The sequence below is a fragment of the Lissotriton helveticus genome, chromosome 8, assembly GCF_964261635.1.
Source record: "Lissotriton helveticus chromosome 8, aLisHel1.1, whole genome shotgun sequence".
Classification (NCBI taxonomy): domain Eukaryota; kingdom Metazoa; phylum Chordata; class Amphibia; order Caudata; family Salamandridae; genus Lissotriton; species Lissotriton helveticus.
The window spans coordinates 460,250,265-460,269,992 of NC_136069.1; positions in this window are offsets into that span (position 1 = coordinate 460,250,265).

A 19,728-nucleotide genomic window follows, 5' to 3' on the forward strand; every position below is an offset into this window, starting at 1 on the left:
CCACCACAATCATAGTCATGTAAAAGGCAGCTGTAAAAAAGGAGACAGAGTTTGTAGACACGAAGCCAGAAATATAAGGAGAAAGGAAAAACATCTTTTCCACATGGCAATATCACATCACTACAATATCTTCCCCAGGGGGGTTCATCAGACTCGAGTAAGCTGTTATCCTCCAAACTGTCCGGGGGGGCCACCAGAGGACACTCCTCTCGTATCCATTCCTTCTCCCTGCTCCTTGTATATCAGGGCTGTTCAGTCCGCGTGGTGTCGCCTGCGTCTCCAGTCCGTGCATTTCTATTCATCAGACCAGATTCGCCCTCCTCGTCTGTGTCATTGTCTGTGTGCCGTCTATCTAGAAACATGGACCTAAACTTTCTGGGCCTGTTACGGGGGTAGTAGGTCACTATAGTGCTCTGTCTGTATACTGCAATAGGTCATTTCCTTGGTCCACTGTGCAAGTGTAGGGACTGGACATCGCATCCATTTTATCGCGATGCATCGCTTGGCGAGGAGGAAGGCCATGTCTACCAGTCGTCTGTGCGCTCGGCGTAAGGGTTTGGAATAGCCCAATATGGCCAGCAATGGGTCTGGTGTCAGTGTAAGCTGTGTGATCTCATTAACTTCTTTGTATACTGAGTGCCAAAATGTTAGGATTGTCGGACAAGACCAGGCAGTATGTAAAAAAATCAGCGATTTGCACCCCACATCTCTCACATCCAGGGCTGTCCCTCAATCCGTATCGGTGTAATCTCTCAGGAGTATAGTAAATCCTGTTTAGGTATTTAAAGTGTAATAGTCTATGGCGGCCATTCAGTGACACTCTCTTGTACTCGTGCAGCAATACTGCCATATCTCTTCCCCCAGGTCAATCTGTAGGTCCGATTGCCAAGCTAGTCTCAGTTTAGCGTAGTCCGCTGTCCTCTCGGAGAGGGCTATACAATACAAATTGGTTAATAATTTAGCAGGGGTCTTAGCGTTGACCACATATTCGAAGGCCTTAATGGTGGGGGGTTCCTCTAAGTCTTCACCTAACAGGTCCCTGAGAGCGTGTCTAACTCTGTGGAACTGGAAGCGCGATAAAAGTGAATGGGGATTATCATCAGCTCTAACCTCATCCCAGCAGCGAGCTCTGCCCTCAGTGAACAAATCGCCCAAAGTATGTATTCCTAGCATCCTAAGCGCTTCTATGACACCTTTATCTTTGCATGGGGGCATCCAGGCGCTCCACGCTATGTGCGCTTTGGGAGCATTAGAGTAAGCTACAAGCTTGAGTGTCCATCATGTGATGCCACGCGTGAGTAACTGCGTTCAGGGAGTTTAGATAGCCTGTTCTACGGTCTCGGGGTTTAGCTGGCAGTGCGGGTAGGGGTGTTGAGTCTGCGACTATCATGTCAATGTGTATGTGAGGGATATCCACCGGGCCGTGTATCCAATGATATGCATGCGCGCTTTGTGCAGCGCGGTAATAAAGCTCCAGGTTGCGAGCGTTCAGGCCTCCCGCTGCGTATGGTCGCAGCAGTATCTTCCATGCAACTCTGGGCTGCTTCCCAGCCCATGCCAGTCGGACCATTAAGGATTGCAGATGTCTGAAAAAGTGGCTTGACAGCACCATCGGGATGTTACTGAATAGGAACAAGAAACGCGGCAGCACTATCATTTTCATAAGGGAGATCCGTCCCAGTAGAGACAGTGGTAGGGCTATCCATTTATCAATGTCCTTCTCTTGTTTAGTGACTGCCACCCCATAGTTCTCTCGTAGGACCACCTCCGAGTCCGTGTGCAATTGGATCCCCAAGTACCGTACCGAATCAGTCGTCCATTGGATGGGGTACTCCGGGTCGAAGGGCCGTGTAGACGGCGTAAGCGGGAACATGAGGGACTTCTTCCAATTGACATGGATGCCCCATAGAGAACTGAATAAGACCTCCTCTCGCAGTACCGCCGATAGGTGCACTTCCGGGTCTCTGACGTACAAGAGGGTGTCGTCGCGTATGTAGACACAATCAGATTATATGTAGGAAATCGGATGCCCCTATGACTATGGTATTCGCGCAGGGCACAGGCAAGTGGTTCAGCAGCGAGCGCATACAGGATAGGGGATAGAGGGCACCCCTGCCTTGTGCCTCTCCCTATTTGTATAGGGTCCGTGACGAGAGACCCTATTCGTATGCGAGCCAACGGGGAGGCGTACAGTGTGGACAGTAATTGCAAAAACAGCTCACCCACCCCCATGCGACTCAAAACCAATCTCAAGAAAGGACATTCAACTGAATCGAAGGCCTTTTCCATATCGAGAAAGACCGCGCGGGCAGGGGCTTCGGGCGAGCATGCTGGAATGCCGCGAAAACCGTCCTCAGGTTGTACGTAAGATTACAAGTGGGGACAAATCCCGCTTGCTCCGGGGTCACCATGGGGCTGAGGCGGTTGGAGATCAGTTTAGCGAAGATCTTCGCGTCTACGTTTAACAGCGACAGAGGCCGGTATGAAGTGCAATCCCCCGGGTCCTTCCCCGGCTTAAGGATAGCCACCAGAATAGCCTCCCGTAGGGTAGGCGGCATAGTGCCCGTATCTGCCATATCCTCACAAAGGGTGAGCAGATGGGGTATCAAAAGATCGGAGTATGCCTTGGAAAAGGCGACAGTGAGGCCGTCACTACCCGGTGCGCTGCTAGCCTTCATAGCCGACAAAGCCCACACTATTTCCTCCCGCTCAATTAGGCGAACCAAGAATTCTCGGTGAATGTTGGAGAACCATGGGAGCTGAATATGGGTTAAGTAGTCAAGTATACGTTCCTCCGAGGCATACCGCGTTGCGTAATACTCTCGGAAACGCTCCGCAACTTGTTCGTCCGAAAGCGGCTCTTCCCTCGCTGATGACCTCATGACAGGGGTCAACGTTCTGCCTCTGCTCCTTTTAGACAGTTGAGCGAGTACCGCGCCGGGGCGCTCCCCCTCTCCGTATGATCTAGCTATCGCGTACTTTCCTAAGTGCTTGACTTCCAAGTCAGCCTCCTCGTGGAATTCCTGTAGGGTATGAGCCAGTTCTCGGGGGAGGGCCTCACTGCTATCGGTCAAGCGCTTCTGCTCTATATTTGCAAGTTTAGTCTCAAGAGTGCGCAACCTGCCCCTGATTGACCGGAGGACCCCCGAATGCTTGGAAATGGTGATCCCCCTTATATACACCTTGAACGTCTCCCATTTAGTCAAACAAATCTACAGAGCCCACATTGGTTTCAAAGAATAATTCGATGGCAGCCGCCAGCTCCTCTCTGAAAGAGGCATCTAGTAAAGAATATGGTGGGAAGCGCCAGGCAAACGGCGGAATGCGGCGCGCCGGAGCAGCCACTGTCAGCAATATAGGTGAATGATCTGAATAAGTACGAGGTAATATAGTGCAGGTCTGGATCGCCTGGATTAGTTGTGTGGTGGCAAGCCAATAGTCTATCCGTGTGTGAATGTTATGCGGAGCCGAGTAATGTGTGTATCCCCCTTGTGTAGGGTTTTTTGTGCCTCCATACGTCGCATAAATTCAATCTAATCTAATCTAATCTAATCGTCTCTAGTGTACGAGCAGAAGCCGATGGGCGACGCTCAGGGCCGTCTGATCTGTCAATGCATGGTCATGTTAAAGTCGCCCCCCAGAGTATATAATCACCCGAGTGCCCCTTCAGGGCCTTTCTGTGGTCATTAAGACCCCAAATATTCCAGGTAAGGAGGGTCAAAGTGTCCAAATTGTCATGAGAAGCAGTCATCTGAACTATAGTAGTCTGCGTGTCCGGTGTAACAATAATGTCTGTACGAACAGTCTAACAACGTGCCGTGACTCAGTCATGTGTGGAAACTTACAATAAACACCATCCAACTGCAAACATTCCCCGCTCCGACTCTGCGAAGCTCCACAGCCCCGCCTCACCCGCCCCCCGGAACCCACAAACGCCTGCCCTTCCCCAACTAGGTCGCGATCAACCCCCCTCTTCCCCACACCCCTCCCATTCCCACAACAACTAAGCCCATCCCAGAAAAACACACTCCTCCTTGGTAAAACTCAGTGGGTAACACACAAGGGCAAAGGTAACCCGCAGTGAGCAAACGTAAATACAGAACACAGTATTAGAGCCAACCGCCCACCCCCCCGTCTCAATGTCAAAGTGTCTTGCGTGTAACTACATAGTCAAACCCAAAGCTCCAATCGTATAGTGTACCAGCAGTCCACGTATCTGGCAAAGAGGCCCTCCCGCCCACAAAGAGTCATAAAAGACGAGTATAGTATAGAAATAGAGCGGTAGGCCTCTGCCAGTCCAGAGAAAAATTAAATACCTCCGAGTGCTGTGGCGTAATCGATGGCGCGCTCCAGGGCCATGGCAGCGACCCCTTTGGCAAATCACGCCCTCTCTAGCTTCTCACCCTCCTCAGTGCGCTGGTCTTACAAAATTAGTGTGATGCAGTAAAAAGCATCAGAACATCCAGTACAGGACATACCCAATCCGCGTCACCCTGCACAGTCGATGGCAAATCTTCAGGCTGGTATAATAGTAGGCTGTGTATGTCTTGCTGTGGGGGTGCTTCCCCAGGTCTCTCCCAGATGCAGGGTCGCTAGGCTTAGACCTAGTTGGCTGAAGAGGCGTAGACAGGCCTTGGTAGATGCTCTTGCAGACTTGTAGGTAGGAGCCTTGACTAGCCAGTCGTCGAGGTATGGACAAATATGGTAATGATGTTGCTTGAGATATGCTGCTATTTGCACTAGACATTTTGTAAATATGCGAGGTGCCGATTTGAGGCCAAAAGGTAGTACTCAAAATTGTTAGTGCCTGCCGGCCACCGAGAATCTGAGAAACCTTTTGTGTTTCTTGTGTATGGGTATGTGGAAATATGCGTCCTGAAGGTCCAAGGATGCCATGTAGTCGTTTTGTTGAGAAGTTGCAACACATCCTGGTTGGTGATCATGCGGAATGACTTTCTTGAAGGAATTTGTTTGAAATTCTCCAATCCAGAATTGGCGACCCCTTTTTGAATTCTTGTGAACCAAGAAGAAACAGGAGTAGAATCCTTTCCCCCTTTGGTGAAATGGTACTGTTTCTATTGCTCCATTTTGAATCATGGAAACAATCTCTAATTTTAAGAGGTGTAGACGGGTTATGGATGGTGGTTTTATGAATTCCAAAGAATGGCCAAATTGTACCAGTTCAAAAACCCATGGATCTGTTATGTGTTTCCAATTTTGGAGGTAATGGGAAATTTTGTTTTCTACTTTGGAAGGAATTGGAGAAGCAGCAGCTGACAGTAGTGGAAGGTCATAGCGACAGTTGGTATCTTTGCTCTGATATCCTGTTTACCCTATGAAAGAGGACTTGTTGTAGGCAGCTCCAGGTGGTTGTCGTTGGGCAAATTGTGGCCTATATTGTTAGCTGGAAGAGGTATAAGCGGGATAACAATACTGTTGGTAACCCACTCTGTAGGATGACTGACCCTTGCACCACAATAATGCATCTTTCTATATTGCAGAGTGCTAAGGACCTTAGCAGTCTTCCTTGAAACACTTCATCGATGTGCTGTCCAAAAAGTTCCTCCCATCATGTGGCAGTTTTAAAATCTTGGTCTGGACTTCAGGCCTGAATGTTTTAGCTTTCAGCCATCCCCGACGTCTTAAAACTACCACCCCGGCCCGTTGTCGGAAACCAGTCGGAGCGATGTCCATCGCACAATCTATTATCTTGGAGGCGGAACGTTCATCCTCCAGCAGTATTTTCCTAGCTTCTTCCCTGACGTCTGCTGGAAGAGTATTGATATAAGCGGCAATATCTGACCACATTTGCCTATTGTAACGGCCTAATAATACAGGGAACTAGGGCCCTGACATAGTCAAGAAACACTTGCCTATGTTATCAAGCCTTCTACCTTCCTTGTCCGGGGGTGCTGATAATGGTGCCGAAGGTTGTTTTTTTTAATGACAGAGAGACTATTTGAACATTTTCCAAAACAAATGATCAAGGGAGGGAGAAACAATAAAATAATACATAATTTGCATCATGAAGAGCCACATCCTGATGTAGGGAGGCCTAGATGGTTTACTGGAAAAAGATAGGCAAATACATAAAACGAAACCCAGGTGGTACGTATCAAATAAGGACAGTACAACATATGGCACACTAAAGAAAGAAATTTTAGGAAAAGATATAGTGATGTAGTGAAAATAAAGTAAAGAAAATATGAACCAGTAGGTGTTGATTGAGATAAGATGTATAGGCAAGTGCAGCCTAGTGAGAATGAAGTGTATTTGGATATAGATTGTTTTTGTATATTAATTTTTACTGGCATTTCATTATTACGCAGAATACATACATCGCATATGATCGTTAAATGAACACAGTACTAATTTACAGCTTTTCATTTGATATGTTGTTGTGCCAGCAGTCCGTGGCGGCATAGATTATGGTTAATCTGGTATCACTCCTGTTAGAGAGGCACGTGCTAACACGATGCCCGAGGACATGGAGCATTGTCTGTATCATGTGTTGATATGCGGTGCTGGTGTTGGGGTACTCCGCTTTTTGTGCTTTTGGTGAGAAACTTAACTTCTTCAACTAGGGTAACTATAACTGGGATTCACTGTATGTGTGAATGTGATACTGCATTATGATAGGGGCCGGTTGGGTGATTTGTCGACTTTGATTTCAGTGTTGTGTGGACCTTGATGTGGAGGAGAAATGTTGTGGCGGAGTGTGCTGGTTGTTTGTGCTTGGCATTGGGCCGCGCCCTAATGTATGTCGATTTCTCTAGGGGAGGGGAGATGGGTCTCTTCGTGACGTATCTCTCCCGCTGGAGGCGGGGTGACTTGCATCAGTGGCGCATCTGCCGCTTCAGTGGAGTATTGTCGCCCATTGCATGGATATGTGGTGTTTGCGAATGCCTTTAATTTCTTCTGACCTTAGCGCCTCTTCCTCCGAGGCTCCTCACTTACTAATCGCCCCTCTCAAGGCCGTCAAAGGAGGTCCCTCCGATGCTCTCCAATGCATCGCTATGCTTCTCTTAACTAGTAGGATTGCTAGAGATGCGAAGCGCGTCTCCACTTTTTGGCGTTTCCAGCGCTTGGCTATGCCCAGCGCACATGCCTCTCACGTATTAGTATCTGGGAGCCCTGTTACTTCTAGGAGGGTGGCGTGTATCGTGGTCCAGTAAGCTCAGAGCGTTGGGCAATCCCAGATCATGTCGAGAAAGGACACATTGGGTTCTGGACATCTGGGGCAAGTAAAGCGCATGTTTGGGTAGTAGTGTTGGAGATTTTCGGGCGCCAGGTAAGCACTGTGCAATATGTGAAATATGTTTTTGAAGCGGTAGTTGCGGGACACTTTTTGGGGGAACTCGAGTTCCCATTCTTTGTCATGGAGTGGTCTTTGTATCTCTGCTTCCCATTTCAGATGGAGTGGAGTAAGAGTGATTGTGTTCAGTTCTCGCACCACCTTGTATAGCCATGTCACTAGGTAACGTCCGGGCCCATCCGCAGGATTGCGTGTAGGACTGGGTGCGTGGGCAGTTCTGTGTCTATTGTGTGCCATACGCAGCGGCAATCTTATAATAGCGGTCTGTGTAAAAGGTATTGTCCCCTTGGGAGGTCTGTGTCTGCTGTAAGTCCCGCAAATGTCTGCAGTTGCCCATTCACATAGAAGGAGTCCGCCTCCATAATGGAGTGCTCAGTCCACATGCTCAGCATGTGCTCTGTGTAGTGAGCACGGCCTTTGAGGAAGCCTACCAGTGGTTGTATAGGGGAGTACATGGGGGGCACCTGTTTCATCTTATGCACCTGTGTCAGGCATGTGCGCGCCACCATCACCTGGAGCGGGCACTCCTGTATTGGCTCGGCTCCCGGTAGCAGCATGCGGCGTAAGGTAGGGGTTGGAATTGGTCCCGTGTAAGTGAGAGTTTCTCCCAATGCACGACCCGCTGTCCACCACGACACCCATTGCAGCTGAGCCGCAAAGAAGTATGCCTCAAAGGAGGGGGCACCCAAACCTCCTCGACCAAAAGGTAACTGCAATTTGGCGAGGGCGATTCGCCTGCATCCTGTTCCCCAGATAAGAGTACAGAGGAGGGTATCCAGTTCCTGGAAGAAGGAGCGGGGGTCCACTGGGAGGTTAGTGAAATAATATAGTAATCACTGGACCAGTATCATCTTGGCCACTGCCATTTTTCCAATGGGAGCCAGGGGGGCGATCCTTCCAGAAATGTATAGATGATCAGATCCCAGGCAGTGCCCTGCGATGGTTCCCCTCACTCATATCTTGTGGCGTGTGGTACAATCGTATTCCTAGTTATCGTACTGCTTGGGCGGTCCATGGTATGTCTACGCCTCCCAATTGTATTTTATGGTGGGGGAGATTGTCTGAGAGTGGATATATTGTGGACTTAGCCCAATTCACCCTTAGGTCCGCCACCGCCTCAAAGTCCCGAAGGGCATTAAGTATTGGGGTGAGATCCGACATGATGTCGCAGATGTAAATGAGCATGTCTTCCGCGTATAATGACACCGGGGGGATCGTTTCAGCAATTGGGATGCCCCAGCTCGCTCCCTCCTTACGGAGGCAAATCGCAAGTGGGAGTAGAAGGGAGAGCAGACAACCCTGGCACGTGCCCCGGAGTATTGGAAATGATGGCGACATATGGTACCCGAGTTTCACTCTGGAGGTTGGCTTGACATATATGAGCTTAGTGTATGCGAGCAGGCGTGGTCCCACTCCCATCCACTGTATGACCTGCAGGAGGAAGGGCCACAGGAGGGTATTGAAGGCTTTTTCCAGGGCTAGGACCAGGCACGCCATGTGGGGGAAGTGATTCTGAACCTGATCCTGGACATAAAACAGGCGTCCTATGTTGTAGGAGGCGTTTCTCCTTGGGACAAACCCACACTGATCCGGATGTATCAGTGTTGGGAGGATCGTGGAGTATCTATCCGCCAAATATGTTCCCATATATTTTGTAGTCTACTGGTAATAGAGCTATAGGTTGATACGAACCAACATGGTAGGGGGCCCTGTCTGGTTTGAGAAAGGAGACTATTACTGATTTGCACATGGATTGTGGTAGCTCTCCCGTATCTAGGGCCATCTGGAACAGTTTTACCAGTTTGGGGGACCAGCTGGGCTGAAAAAGTGCGAAAAAACTCTAGTGGTAGGCCGTCCAGCCCGAGGGCCTTGCATGTAGCCAGGGCCCATACTGCCTGTGTGACATGTTGCAGTGATAGGTTCATATAGGGCGTGCTGATCACCCTGCGCAATTCAAGGCAAGGGATGCGCGTCCAGGAATCTTGAGCATTTCCGAGTCTGCTGGGTCGGGGGCCGTATATAGTTGTGTACAGTGTTGCAGAAATACCTCTAGGATGAGGGCTTGTGAATGGACCAGGGTGCCAACTGTGCTTATTATCGCTGTGATCGGTGGGAGGGTTGCATCTTGTTTCACCAGCCACGCTAGCAGCGCCCCTGCCCTGTCCCTTTCTTTGTGCACCCTAGCTGTGTGCGCTCTAAAATGGTATCTTCTGAGGTCCGTTGGTACCTCTGCATACGTGCTTTTAGCTTCCATTACTTGAGCCGGCGTGGCCTCGTTCTTATATGCTGCTTGTGTTAACGTGGCCAGCGTGCGTTCCTTTTCGCTTTTGCTATGTTCCAGGGTTTTACGCACTCCAGTAATGTGTTGTATGCATGTGCCTTTTTTATTGCTACCTTGAATGCACTCCACTCCAATGATGGGCAGTGGCTGTGTGTCTGTTCTCGTGAAAATAATTTCAAATATACGCCGCTTGAGTTTGCATAAACACTGGGCCGTCTAGGCATTCTTTAGGTAGATGCCAGGTGGGGACCGGTGGCCTGGGAGGCCGCCACGAGTGATCGTGTGGGCATCATGGTCTGACAGAACCCTCCCGAGGTATTCAGACTCTTGTATCTTGGGCAGTATGAGGGAGCTATCCAGGTGGAGCCTAAGATCGTGTGGGATTGTGTGGAATGAGTAAAGCCATGTGTCCGGGTATTTGGTGTGCCGGGCGTCTGTGACGACCCAGTGAGTTGTCCATGCGGGAAAGCGTTTGGCCTGCGCTATTATCGGGGATGCCGGGTGAGGGGAGGGGGGGGGGGGGGGGGGTAATATCTATCCAGAAGTGTCTTTTGTACACAACTGTAATCCCCTCCCAGGATCCATGGTGCTTGGGTGTGTAAGCTTAATGGGTGTGAAAGTGCGCCCCAGAATTTACTTTGGTCTATGTTTGGCACGTAAATGCTTCCCAGGACCACCAGTTGACCATCCAAGAGCCCCCGTAAAAGGGCTTAGCGGCCCTCTGCGTCAACCGTTCTTGGAATGGGACAACATATCCCGCGCCATTTCTTGCGCAGTATTTCTAGCTCTCCCGCTACCAGGTGGGTTTTTTGCAGCAGCGCGTTTTGCGCATTCTGTCACTTTATGTATGCATATATTGAGTATCGCTTGCGTGCCTTGTGCATACCTCGCACGTTTAGTGTGAGGATGGTGATGTTTGCCATGTGGTATAGGGAGGAATCTGCAGAGAGTAGTATGGTTGGGCGCTGAGCAGACTCTTAACCCATTTCCCCTCCTTGGTCTGTTCTCGCTGTTCTGGTGCAGCTGTGGCCCCGTAGTGGCTTGCGTGTGGGAGTACAGTGCAGTGATATTCAGTATCATGGGGGGGGGGGGGGGGGGCGATAACGGGGTGGGGAACAATCCCAATACTGGAGACCTATCGCAACCGGGGATACGTCCAAACTTGCTCTTGTGTAAGAAGAGAGCTCTAACGTAGTGTGGGGGTGGCAGCGCCTGACAACAATGTGGCTCTTCCTGAGGGCATCTGTATGATCATTTCACATTGGCTAGCCCGGTGAAATTGCATTTGCTCGCTGGATATGCAGCGCAGTGTAACACACCTCTTGTTACATTACAGTGCAATCTATAGTATTATCCTCCTTACAAGTTCTACTGATGTCTGTTCATATCAAAGTATCAGCAGTCTACGGTGTGAAATCTGCCACTTCAAAAAGCGTGTGTGCAATATTTTTTGAACCATCGTTGCAATTCCCCACAATTTTACTATTCGACACCTACGTGCTAACCTTCTCTATAAAGTACAAACACTGTGATACCGTTTTATGGAATAACTCTTTATTTGCTTACACGTTTGCACAACATTAGAATATTCAGCAAAATCTATAATCAGTAGCCGACAGTGGTTTTAGCAGTCTTATGAAATTGACACAGTTGAATGCCATTAACCCGGGGGTTGGTAGCGAAGAGAGTGGGCTACATATCCAAGAGTTTGCACTGTTATCTCAGTCCCTTTGAGCCATGCCTTGTGAAACATGAGGGAAAAGAAAACATCATCCAACTGGGCTTATTGACATAGGCAAAGAGCCATGAAAAGACAAAAAGGAGGAAAAGATGCAAGAAGAACCCGTTATAAGACAGCTCACCCTTCTAGTCTCCTCCGCCCCCTGCTGTGGTCCCTAATCATAGCTCCTATTCGTTCTTTATCAGCTCTTTTGGGGCGTAGAGTGTTGGGCGGGCGTCATTAGGGCGCAGAATGTGTAAGAGCATGGGGCAAGTTATTTCTCTGAACTCCTTGCTGAGGATAAAGATAAATAGAGCCCACAGTTCAGGGTACACGTCCGCTTTGTTGTCTACCACCAAAGATAGTTTCCCCATTCCCAACACCGCCTAAGCCAAGTGGTATGGTCCGGGACCTTCTTGGTGCCCCAGTGGGCCAACAACTCTAGACGTGCGACGTTCAGGGCTAATGCTATCGGTTTCCCACTAATAGAGCGCAGGGGAAAGGTCAGATGATTGGGGAGACCTAGAAAGATGTAGGCAGGGAAACGTAGTATATCTGTTTTAAAGGCTTCATTTATGTCTTGGAGTATTATATCCCAGTATCTCACTAATTTTGGGCAATGCCAAAATAGGTGCACTAGTGAGCTAGTCTGTCCACATCCCCGCCAGCAGTGAGCCGGGCGGTCTTTGTGCCAGTGGTTTAGTCGGGCCAGGGTTAAATACCAGTACGTAGCTACCTTGTATGCTGCTTCTGTACCTCTGAGTTGTCACCATGACGGGAGAGGAGTACAGCCCCCATGCCCTATGTTTACGTGGAAGCCAAATCTCACGCCACATATTTCTTCCTGCTATTGTTGCTTCTATGAGGGGACGATTCTACTCCAGGATAAAGCGTAGTTGGGATGCTTGGAAATATCGTGATACTACCGGGACCCCTAGTCCTCCTTAAGTTTTAGGCGTTGTAATCTGTGAAAAACAAAGTCACGGTTGCAGATGAAGTGGTTTTTGGTGCGTTGAAGATTCCGTAGTGCGGCCGGGGCGGGGTAAGAGGGCTAGTTTGAAAGATGTAAAGTATACGTGGCATAATCTTCATCTTGACTGTGGCATTATGACCCGCCCAAGAGAAACCTGACTGTGTCCAAGCAGCTAAGGTTTTGTTAGTCTGTTCTAGGAGTAGGCCATAGTTAGCTTTCAGAGTTTTGGCAGGTGTTCGCGCTAAGAGAATCCCTAGGTATGTTATATGATGGCTAGCCCAGGAGAATGGGAGTGGTCTAGCCAGGGTCTCCTCAGTTGTGGGGGTAGTGGAGAGGTTTAATATTTGCAACTTGTGGAGGTTTACATTAAATCCGGATACCGCGCTACAGCAGCAGAACTCTCCTACTAGGGCTGTGAGCGAGGCCGCTGGGTTTTTCAGGGACAGAATCACATCGTCCGCGTATAGGTTGATAGTATGTGTGTCTGCCCCTAAGCAGATCCCGGAAATCTCTGGATTGTCTCAAACCTCTGGGCCATCGGCTCCATATATAAGGCAAATAATAGGGGGGTGAGTGGGCACCCCTGTCTAGTTCCTCTGCCTATAGAAGAGCTTGGAGGAGTATCCGTTAATTGTGACCGATGCCCTGGGAGCTTTATATATGCACCCTAACCAACTAAGGAACCTGTCCCCAAAGCTGAAAGAGCAGCGCGTCACCATCAGGAATGGCCAGTGGACCCTATGAAAGGCTTTCTCTGCGTCGACGGACAACCGGAGGGCCTCCTTTCGGGAGTTGTCAATGAGATCTGTGAGATGTATGAGGCGTTTAGTGTTGTCCTCGCATTATCTTGTGGGTATGAAACAGGCTTGATCTGGGTGGATGAGCCTCGCCATATATGATGCGAGCAGCCAAGATACCTGTAAAAATCTTAGCGTCAACGTTAAGTAAAGAGATCTGGCGATAGGATGTGCATTATAGGGGATCTTTTGAGGGTTTTAGGATCACTGAAATTGAGGCTTCCGTAAAGGAATCGGGTAGTGCCCCGGTATCAATAAATGAGTTGAAAAGCTGTATTAGTGTGGGACCTGGCCGAATTTCTTATAGAACAAGGGGGTGAAGCCATCTGGGCCCGGTGACTCAGCTGTTTTGAGACGTGCTATCGCTGCAACTACCTCATCTACTTAGATAGGACAGTCAATGTGAGAAGCCGTGTCCGCTGGCAGCGTGGTCAGCTGCACATCTTGGAAGTAAGCAGCCAAGTCTCCGCTGGGAGAGTCTCCCTCCAAGTAAAGCTTGGAATAGAAGGCCTCTACGATTTTGGAGTCCGCATGAACTATTGTCCCGGATGGGGCATTAATTGGTGGAACCGACCCTGAAATCGCTCTTTGGCGCAATTTATGGGCGAGTATGCGGCCTGAGCGGTTGCCACGGAGGAAGAATTTGTGCCGTAGAAGGGCGTATTCTGCTCTATAGAGGTCCAGCCTACGGAAGATGAGCCGTTTCTGTTTTAGTTCCCTCCACACACTGGGACACAGGTGCATTTGTGTCTGGATTCTAATTCCACCACCGGTGCCTCTATTTCCTTTCTGATCCTATTTTCACGTGCTGAGATAGCTATAATTTCTCCACGTGTGACTAATTTTAAAGCTTCCCATTGGGAGGCTAGGTTCACCTCCTCGCAGTCATTAACGGGGAGATCGTCTCTGAGCGACTTATGAATCTCTAGTTATCTGGTCTCAGTGGAGCATTGCATCTAGCAGACGCCATTTGGACGGGCGTGGTTGGGTGACAGGTTCAGCGATAGCGTGATCAGGGCATGATCCGAAAGAGCGAGCGTGGCTCGATCATTGCTTCTGCTACGCATCCCACCAGTACATCTGTAATCAGGAAGTGGTCAATACGGGCGTAAGTCTTATGGGCTGCAGAGAAGTATGTGTAGTCTCTAGTGGAGGGGTGTGTCAACCTCCATATATCATTGAGCGTGCTATTCGTATGCCAGTGATGTCCAGACTGTTAGAGCGTCCCTGCTTGTGTTGTGCGTTGTCCGGAGCGGTCTAAGTCTGTATTTATTACTAGATTCAGGGCTCCCCAATCACCACTGCCCGGTCGGATATGGCCAACACTTGTGTAAGATAGCTAAGTAGGAAGCACTCCTGCTAATTCGGTGAGTATATAGACGCCCACTGTGAATTGTGTCTGACCCCACTGTATTCTAAGCCCTAGTGCTCTGCCTTTTTGTTCAGCTATGATCTCAGTAACCTTTCCTTGGAAGCTCTGTGCAAGTAAAATGGCTACCCCGTTCTTTTGAGATGAGTCCTAGGTTCAGTATTGTCTGGGGAACCTGGGGGAGCACATGCAATAGGTGTACCTGGTGAGCAGGTGAGTTTCTTATTGTAAGCAAATGTCTCCCCCAGAGTGCTCTAGGTAGGATAAGATCGCCTTACGCTTCACCGGGCTATTGGGGCCTCGCACATTGAGGCTCACTAGTCAGACAAATATGCATCCTAGTAGTTTAACATGCTCCCTTGCCCCGTGGTCGCCATGCCCTTGCGGCTGCTGCAGAGCCGCACTGGTGTGTCCTGTTGTATGGGTTTCATTACGCTAGCCGCCCATATAGAGCCTTGGTGGGTGCGGAGAATGAGAAGAAAAAGAAGATAGAAAGACCCCCTTAATAAACACAAAGGATACTTTGATTAAAAGGAAGAACAGTAACAGGAGACCAAAGTCTGGGTGAGGAGCATTCAGCTAGGATGGAACTGCTCTGGAAAAGTACTTCCATAGAGACCCAGTGTGGGTCCACAGGGCGTGTGGAGAGCGGGTCATTGTGCCGGTCGACTGTCCCTCTGATCCTCCGCCGCCTCACCTGGGTCCTCACCGGACCCATCCAAGCACCAGTGGGCAGGCTCGTTGCTAGTTCACAATGCCGTTGGAATGGTGGATTCTAAGGATAGGGCCTGCAGCACTGCCTGCCTCTTTGTTAATGGTTTCTGAGTCGGGTCCAGGCCCGCGGCAGCTGTTTGTCACCTTCTGCCAAGCCGGTCGCTGATGATTAGGAGAGGTGGGTTGATCCACGGAGTCTTCCTGGATCTCAATGTGTAGGAGAGCGCAGGCTTCTTTGAGGGATCAAATCTGGTGAAACACCCCTTCATATCTGAAAATGATACGGAAAGGGTGCCCCCAGACATAGGGAACCTTGGCTTTCCACAGATGTGTGATGGGGTGGAACTCCCTACGTCTCCGGAGGGAGATCTTGGAGAGATCTTGGAAAAAGGTTGGGGTGTGGCCTTTGAAGTGGACTGGGTGTGAGTCCCTGGCTTTCCTGAGGAGGTCTTTAATCTGGAAGTCGTGGACACAGACCAGAATGTCGGCTGGGAGTCCTTTCCCTGGTCTTTCAGGTCCAGTTGTAGTGGAGAAGTCTCTGGGAGGCCAAAGACATGTCTAAGGAAGTTTGTGACGTACTCGCGTAGGTTGGGGGCCCTCTGCTTTGGTTGGCACCTCTTATCCTTAGGTTATTCCTCATAGATATGTTCTCCAGGTCTTCATTGTGCGCTTGAAGGTCTAGTTGTTGGTCTCTCAGCCTTAAGACCTCTTGCTGGAGCCAAGCTACCTCCTCCACCACTAGAAAGTGTCCCCCAAAAGGCAGACGCCCGCTCGTGCCCACACTTGAGGCGCCTAGTCTGGGATAGGAACGAGCCCCTTCAAGGCATACAGCATTTCCCTCCATCTGGGGCTGTCCCGCCGCTTGTCATGATAGGCCCCTGCCCCCGCCTCCGTGGTAACTATATCAGTTATGAGGTGAGAAGATGGGCCTACCTCTGTCTCCACAGTCCTCCCGCGCCTTGCTTTTTACCTGGCTGCTGCCACAGAGAGTTCCCTCCTATTTGGGAAGTTCTGTGGCGCGTATGCGCTCAAGGTCGCAACGTTCTCCGCTCGTGGAGTGCACAATGCTGGGGGGAGGGGGACTCGCTCAGCCGCTCAGTTCTCCTCCTGCGCCTGAAGGCGCATTTGGGTTCTCCTGCGCCTGGAGGTGCCTTCTTCGCTATTGGGAGGCGTGCCTCGCTGCCAGGATGGGCCACATGTTGCGGGCCTCTGCACTAGGCCTATTTATAATCGGGAATGCTCCAAAGGCCTCCAACGGATCCCAGGGCCCCGCCCTTTCGTGTTCTGGGGCCTCAGAGCCACCTCCTGGTCTCGGTCGGTGCTTGCCCTGGGGGACCGGACAGTAAGTGACGCGGGAGGGGGAAGACCACCTTGCCCCCAGGTCTCCAGCCCCTGCGGTGTCCTCTGCAGCGCCGCTGGTCTGTCCAGTGTCCATGTCAGGGGGTATTGAAGCGCTGCAGGCCACTCACAATGGCGCCGTTTGGTGTTGAATCCTCAGGGCTCCGGGTAGTGTGTACTCCTAAGTCCAGGCCCGGGAGCAGACTCCAGGCACCGGCCGCTGCCATTATTCCGAGACCGGCTGATCAGCGGTGGAGGGGGGGGGGGTACTGGGAGGCTACTCTGTGTTCATCCCGCTCCGTGCGCGGCTGGTCCGGTTTGGGGTAGACCGCACTTTGCAGGCCACGTCCCACCGCTTCACTGGATGTTGCTTCTCGTGGCTCCAGCTTTTACTCCTCGGGCCCCAGTTATCTCCGCCGGAGTATGCTAATACCTCCCACCTTCTGGCGCCAATATTTACTCCCGGGGGCCACTGAAAGTGGGTAGGCGAAGGCGAGCACAAATGATAAGCTTTGTCTGGCAGCGGCTCGGAGCGGCTGAGAAACACGTCCTAGCCTTCCGCCATCTTGGCCACGCCCCGTGATACCGTTTTGATATAAATTCAGGAGGCACTAGATGGGTTAAAAGTAACTAGCTGTTGTCTGTGCTTTGACAGCCAGGACAGGAATGCTGTGTACCAGTGCATGTAGGCGCAGTACAATCAACAAGAAATACTCGGAACCGAGCAATAACTGAACGTATATGTCAAAGCAGCTTAAAATTTACATAAAGAGAAGCCTGTTAACCAAAAGTCAAACTCAATTCGAATTAATTAGGAGTAAGGCGTGCTCACTTGGTACTTGCCTCAGGAAAGACCAGCTCGTTCTGCGGCAACATCGGTCGCCTGTCAAGCATGCTAGACAGGCCCCAGGCTGGACAGGCAGCACATGAAGAAATCCACTTATACTATGTAACATACGCAAAGCGGCCTTCTGAGGTCTCGCCGGGGAACATTCTGGGACACCTGTGACAGTATGTACAGAGCACTGCTGGTGGGCAAGAGCTAACTGCGCTCATCTGTTGAATCGATTCTGCTCAGCAACAGAAATTAACCAGCAGAGAGGTCTTGGCTGATACTCAGTGATCACTTCAAGGAGCGTAGGAGAGGCTGAAGGAAAGTGTCTGCAGGCCAGACACTCATGAGATAACGTGCAACACCACAGTTACCATTTTCAATTGAAGGCTTTGAACACAAAATAAATGAGGGCCCGTAGGATCGTCTTGTGAGCTGCCGGGCTCTCAATCAGAAAAACAAGTTTGCTTTTCAAGATAGCAATGTGGTGTAGCTTATGGAGCTGCTCACCTTTTTGACAAATATTTATAAATATATTTTTTTTCAAAGAATTTTATTGATTTTCTTTCAAACACAAAATAAATAAAAGACAGGACAAAGTAGTGCAGGTACATCAAGTCATCCATGCCACCATAGCAAGAAGACAGTGAAAGGTGTTTCAAGAGGTCCATTGTGGTCGACCAAATGCAATCAATACCAAATTAGTAAGGGTACAGAATTAGATTGTAATCAAGCCTTCTAGTTCAAGTCCTCAAATGATCAGCATCAAGTCTGGGTGTTATGCAGGGTTAACAGTGGCAGATCAATAAACTTGAATCATGCATTTCTCTGTAATGATCCGTGGGAAGCAGTCTATTAGAATCCGGTCGTCATTATTATCATAGTAGTTATTGATAATCAGTTTTCTAGCGTGGATCGAGTCAAGAGAGATAGAAAGACAAAAATAAAAGGATAGAGTTGAAAATAGATAGGTAGAAAAAAAGTAGAGGTACGAAAGGAGCGAGGGTAAGAAGAGAAAAGCTAGAGCTCGGGGTCAAAAGGGGTAAGGCTAAAAGCGGTGCAGGCTAATTTCAAAAGGTAACCATCATTTAATCCCAGTGGATATGATTCATAAGCAGTGGGGGCAGTGACGTGGCGTGATATAGGCACTTCTGGGCCTGGTAACTCAGGGGGTTTAAAAAATTTAGGGGCGGAGTCAAGAGCTTTCCATAACTTCCTATGTCTGGGTTCCCAAGGGGAGGTGTTTAAGGCGGTATTGTCAGCTCCTTTTAAACAAGTTATCCATTCTTGCCATTTTTTAAGGTGATTTTCCCAAAACTCTTCCAATTACACAGTACGATTTTACATGCTAATGTTAGCATTAAGTCAAGCAGAAAGCGGTCATCCTCTACCGTCAGGTCTGGATCCAAAAAGCCTGCTAATATATATGATAGCTCTTTAACCGGTGATATTTTGAATGTCTGGGAGATGTATTTGAAAATCTGATTCCAAATGTTTTGTAGCATAGGGCATAGCGGGAGCATGTGAGATAGGTCACCTGTATGGGAATTGCAATTCCAGCATAATGGAGACAGGGTTAGATTTAGTTTATATAGTCTTGCAGGGGTCCAATATGTCCTGTTTACGATCCTGAATTTTGTTTGTGAGAGAGTAGGGAAAATTTTGTGCTTGAAAGGCATTGTCTGTATTCTCTGCCAGTCTAATGTAATTTTTTTGCTGTTTGGTTCTGCTTCCCATTTTAATACATTACTCAAATGTTGCTTACCCAGTGAGGGGAGCAGTAGTTTGTAGCTCCTTGAGACTGTGTGACCAGTAGTCAATAGTTGGGCGAGTTTTGAGGGAAGTGAGGGGGGGTTAAAAATAGAGTTAAGTTTAGAGATCTGGACTTTGTTACAGAAAGTCATTGAAATCCAACTCAGTTAAACCTTTATCATTTTTAGGTGTGGAGAAAGGCATAGGAGAAGTTTTATTGTATAGGTCTTTGACGAAGTTAATACCCTTGTGTGACCACTCTTTCCAAAATATGGTTTCATTATTTATTTTTGTTGTATTTCTATCTAGGACCCTAATTCAATATTCCTAATTTATGCCCTTGTATGGCTATAATAAATAATATCCTTATAAAGGCATAAGAATCATATCCATATTTAGTTGTAGCCCATGCAGTCAAATTAAGCAAGGCTACTTCCCCAGACTCCTAGAGAGTACAACGCGTTCTTTAAACAAAGCAAACCTCCAGCAACCTGGGAATTCCCCATGCTTCTGTTTTGATTTGTCCTAGAACTCCTGTGAGCACTGAAAGAACGGCCAGTCCTTAGTGACATCTTTATTGACGTCTTATGTCCAACCTTACGTCAAACCCGGCACCTTTCAGGTATAAATATACCAA